The following is a 5,869-nucleotide window of genomic DNA, read 5'->3' as shown; positions in this document are numbered from 1 at the left end:
TGTTTTAGCAGCATTTGCAATATTTTATGCCAGCATGATCTACAGCAACATGTAAGAATAACTCCTTTTTGCCAGCATATCATAGTCCTCAATTCCCTTTCAAAAATCTATCTACCATCTCTAAATACTTCCATGTGTAGAACCTGTACAATTCCCTGAGTTACTGTTTAGGTCAACAATTATCTTTCATCCCCAACTGCCCTTGAGGTAGTGGTGGTGATCTGCCCACTCAAACTGCTGCAGCAGTTTAGATTGGTGGAGCATCCATAGTGCTGTTGGGAAAAGAGTTCCAGGATTTTGACGTAGCTACAGTGAAGAAAGGGTGATATTGTTCCAATTTGCGTGTTCCAATTGTTGAGGACTCCCAGGGTAACCCTATCCTGACTGTACACCACTGTTGTGCTGTCTCTACTGGGACTGTGTGCCAGTGAGATAGGAATGGTGTTATCCAGAACATTGTATGCAATATATGATTCCTCAAGATGCTGCCCATGGTATCATTGGGGCTGCAGGCAGCTTAAATGTAGGGCTTAGGGTGGTTGTATTGACTAGCTAAGGAAATGGTTATAGTCATAGGAGGTAATTAAATGTAGTGTGAGATCTGGTTGGAGAAGGGAGGGGAACAGACATTCTAAAAGGAGATGTGAAGGAAACTAAAGGTGACTGCCTCACTCTAGAAAGATCCATCGAAGATAAGGGGCACTTGATTTATAACAGCGACATTGATCACGGCATAAAGGAGTTTAACTGAAAGGGAGAGACAATGAAGTGTCATTGAGGAAATGAGGATCACAATATAATGGAGGAAATACCGAATTGGATGGATATTGTAGGTCGTAGGGGACCCTGCAGTGACTACAAACCCTAAAATTCAATGTATTGCTCCAGAAATCAACTGCACAATGCACTTGTAATTTTTTATACGGCTCCACACAAAGTGGGAGGAGTAAGTAATACATTTAGAAAGGTTGTGGAGTTAATTGTTGGAATGTGTGAGCAATAGAAGAGCCAGTGCAGTAATCAGGAATCCAGCAATTGACCAATGTTAAAGACCTGCCCTCAATTCCTAATTAAAAGGTATGTTTGCTTAGTTCATAACTTCCAAATACTGAAGCCTCTTTCTCACTTTGAAATTGGCCGGCCATTGAAATATTATTTTCCTTATTAAGTCCCACTCCCCTGATCTTTTGTCACCTGGTGCAGAGCAGGGGGACAAATAAGCACCTCAGCCAATGTTCTGTTCTTGGGCCTAGTCAAGATGGATACAGTCTGATCCAAGTAGCAGGTGACTGAGGTGGTCATTTTGCCTGATAGCTTCCCCTCTTCTGCACTTACAACTATGCCTCGTTGTCCTTAGAAACAGAGCTCTTGGTGTCTCCTGGTACAATGAGGCCAATTGAGCAATGGGGGGACTGATGTGCATCACTAGCCCTGTAAAAAATAGGAACTGCTGTAGGCTATTCCAGCCTGCTCCACCATTCAATAGGATTATTGCTGATCTGATATTCCTCATGTTTGCTTTCCTACCTTATCTCCATAATCCTTGATTCCATACTGATCAAGAATCTGTCTAACTCAGCCTTAAATATATACAAGGACTCTACCCCCACAACTCTCTGTGGTAAAGAGCTCCAAAGACTCTCAGAGTTCTGAGAGGGAAAAAAAAATTCCCTTTATTTCAATTTTAAATTGATTACCCTTTATCCTGAGGCTCTCCTCTTTCGTCTTAGATGCTCCCATAATTGGAAACAACCTCTTAGTATTTATGATGTCAGGCCCTTTATGAATTCTTTATGCTTCGATAAAGTCAGATCTCATCCTTGTAAACTCCAGTAATAGAATCCAAATCTGCTTAGCTTTTGTTCATACCATGGATCATAATGAAACATCTCTCAACTACGTCCAATGAAATAATATTCTTCGTTAAATAAGCGACCAAAAAAAACTGCTCACTGTACACCAGATGTGGTCTCACCAACACCTTATACAGTTGTGGTAACACTAACCTACTCTTATGCAACTGGCTCCTTGAAATAAGAACCAACATTCCATTAGACTTCCTGATTACCTATTGCACCTATATGTTAGCTTTCTGTGCTTTTGTGGCCAAATACCTCAAGTCCCTTTGTATTGCAACTTTGTAGAATTTTTCTCCATTTAGATAATACCCTCTTCTACTGTTCTCCCTTCACATTTTCCCACATTATATTCCATTTCCCAATTTTTTTGCCCACTTGCTTGGCATATCAACATCTCTTGGTGAACTGTTTGTATCCCCTTTGCAAATGGCCTATCCAACTATTTTTGCATTGTTTGCACATTTATTGGAGATTTTCTTTCGTGGCTCTTTAAATGCTGCAAATTTGTTTTAATCTGGTTTATTTGTTTCTACTGTTTTCCAGAGAGTTACTCATACTATTCAAAGATTGCAGCCTCTTTTTCACTTTCTGAGAGGCTGTTACTGAAATTTGGTTGGTGCTTCACCTGCATGGTCCAGATCATTTCCAACCCTCTGTCAAGGGCATTACGTCAATCAGAGGACCTCCTTGAGAGTCTACATGTGGGCCTGGCCAAGTTGAGTGTAAGCAGGTCAGGGCAGCAGGCCTTCGAGAGTGCTATTTAGCCTAACTGCCAACCCCACTTTTATAGTTACATCTGTGCTTCAGTGTCGTTAGAGAGAGACCACAAGTATCTGTTGGCACCTTCCATGGCCAGTTGATACCTCAGAGGCTGAAGTGCACCATCAACCTCCAAAACTGTAGTTTAATTCAAATTTTTATACTTTAATTTGTGACTTTGTTTCAGTTGCAATGTCTGTTTTAAGGACTAGCATTTTTGTTAAGCTTGGATTGATTTGGATTATTTGTTTCTAATATTTTTATTCAATGTGGGACATGGGCATCACCGACTGGTCAGCATTTATTGCCCATCGCTGGTTGCCTTTGAAATGGTGGTAGTGAGCTGCTTTCTTGAACCACTGAAGTCCATGGCTGTACATTGATCCACAATACTGTTAGGGAGGGAATCCCAGGATCTTGAACAGACGACCAACTCATACCATCAATTTCTGACTTGATCATCAAGTATTGAGTCCATTTTGGTCTCATTGACATTTTGTGATCTCTCAGGTCTACAATAGTCAATGGAACAAGTTACTAAGTATGCATCATTTCTATTTATCTGTATTTTTAAATGTGAAAAAGAGCAAGAAAAGAACTGTGATAAAACCAAGGAATGTGAGGGAATTGCCGTACTATTGAAAAACAAATTTCTGAAATTCATTGTAAATTGTGTTTACAGTGCTACTTTGTTCAAACAATGAGGGAAGCTATTTGCAGATGGGCTGGCACCAGGGAAGAGTATAAAGTAAGATTCAGCCAGCAACAAGTAGCTAATTGGTTTGTGAATTTGTTACCAGCTGTGGATGACAAGGGCCATCAGCTTGACAACAACTATCTAATTGGCTCCTGCGTAACGAAACAGCGAGTGGCTGTGAATGATACTGACAGAAGTTTTTGGAAAGAGAGGAGGTGTGCATTTCTCTCCATTATAAAACCAAAGCCTGTTGAAAGCCAATTATTTTTCCTAACAGACTGCTGTAACTTGTGGCCTTAACCAATAACTAAGAGACTTTTCAGTTAAAGTACCAATCACCTGTGTTTCTTGCAAAGAGGTGAAAAGGATCTTAATCTTAAGAAAGATTAAAGAACAGCATGTACTGACAAGCAAAGGATCATCTCCCTGGACCCTACAGATTGAGACCATGAGACTGCTTTCCTAGATGTTTTCCTCCACCCATAATGCCAATGATTTTTGTCCGCCTTTTTCCATCTGTGTGTACAGGGGAGTTTTAGAATAGAATTTTGTGACAGCTCTGAGAATAGTGGAGACTGACTTCAGTGCACTCGCCTGTGTGACAAAGTATGGGGGCTCTTGTTGGAATTGATTTTGAAATGCAGCCAGCAAGGATTTGAGTTTGGTATTTGTAAATGACAGGTAAATAAAAAAGGCAAAGTTTTGTACCACAATTAGGAAATGGCGCAGGTAATAGCAAAGAATTTATTGCAGGTGGCAAAATTGTCCCTTACAATCTTAAAGAGATTTTCTAAACTCAAGCTGATTGAATTGGCATGTAAACTGGAGGTAGTGTTACCTGACAGAGGCAGGAAGGCCGTAATAATTGAGTTACTAGCAAGGTACTTGGCTTTGGTAGTAATTCAAATGGGACCAGGTACCCTAGATAGTTCCTCATCACAATCAGGTAGTATTGGGTTCGGTTAAAGCACTTTGAGCATTAAGATGAAAAAGCTGAAATTGCAAAGGGTAGCAAAAAAACAAAGAAAGAGCAGCAAAACATAAAGTAAGGGAAATGAAAAGAATGGAAATGAGATGACTAGAATAAGAATTGCAAAGGGAAGAGTAAGTGACAGAATATGAATATAGACTTTAACATTAGGCAGTTGAATCTGGATACATCAGGTACTGATGCAGGCTTCAGTGGGAGAATCTGAGTCATAACCTCCAGCGAGGAAATATTTAAGTTTATATAAACTCTTGCCAAAATTTGACAAAAAGGATGCAGAAGTATTCTTTATGACTTTTGAGAAAATAATGAGACCAATGAATTGGGCAAAAGAAGACTGACACTGCTCAAACAAAGTAGGTTGACAGGTAAAGAACAGGAAGTTTATTTGTCACTGTCAGATGAGGTTTCTCAAGATTACAGTGCTGTTAATAAACAACTATATAGGCTGCATATGAATTAGTGCCTGAGGTATACAGGTAAAAGTTCTGGAATCTAAGGGAACAGCCTGAGCAAACCTGTATTGAAATTAAAAGAATTAAGAGCAAAGTAATTTTGACAGGTGAATATGAGGATTAGAAACTGAAATCATGGATGAAGCCCTTTGAGAGATTATTTCCTCAGAGGAATTTAAAAACTCACTACTTTACATAATCCTACATCCTATGAATGAGTACAAAGGACTGCAACTGTGAAACAGGCAGCAATATTGGCAGACAATTATGAGATGATTCATAAAACTAAACCATTTTTCTGCCACCTTCATAAGTTCAAAAGGGGTAGTAGATGGGAGAGTAAAAGGAAGGCAAGTAGACAGGGTAAATCATTTATAGATGGGAATCCTTCAAGATATTTCCTCAGAGAGAAGGGAAAGCACTAAAGTGGACATGAAAGTCAAAAATCAAAGTGTTCCCATCTATAACAAAGAAGGACACGTTCATTTAGAATGTGTGAGATTTTGAGACGAACCCATGGGGGCTTATTGGAGCTCATAAGATTGTGTCTGAAAAGGTAACTCAAAAGGAAAATGCCACAGATCAGTTTGTAACTTTAACTATAACTAAAGCACTCGAAGTAAACACTGCTGTTAGTACAGAGGTACATAAAGACAAGATAAATAATGGATCTTGTCTAAAGGGAAGATAACCCCTTTTCCTTCAAATGAAGCATCCAAATACTTAACAATGCTAGGGTATAAAGGGGCTACTCAAACATTTTTGCTGATGAAAGATTCAGTTTTCCCTCCAGAGAGTTCAATGAAGGTCAACGTGTTAGTAAAAATGGGATGAGTGGCGAAAGGTACCAGCCTGTTTCATGGATCATCAGCCCATATCATCATGGTTGTTGGGTGACAGGGGATATCCCATCCATACTTGACTGATAATATTACAGATAAATCCTCAGTCTAATTACAATCTGCCAAGCTTTTGGCATTCACTTAACCTGTCTATATTTCTCTGCAGATGCTTTGTGTCAACCTCATTGCTTGCCTAACCACCTATTTTGGTATCATCCGCAACCTTGGGTATTGTACATTCACTTTCCTTACCCAAATCATCAATATAT

The sequence above is a fragment of the Stegostoma tigrinum genome, chromosome 2 (genome assembly GCF_030684315.1).
Source record: "Stegostoma tigrinum isolate sSteTig4 chromosome 2, sSteTig4.hap1, whole genome shotgun sequence".
NCBI lineage: Eukaryota > Metazoa > Chordata > Chondrichthyes > Orectolobiformes > Stegostomatidae > Stegostoma > Stegostoma tigrinum.
Note: the sequence above shows the minus strand (reverse complement) of the source record.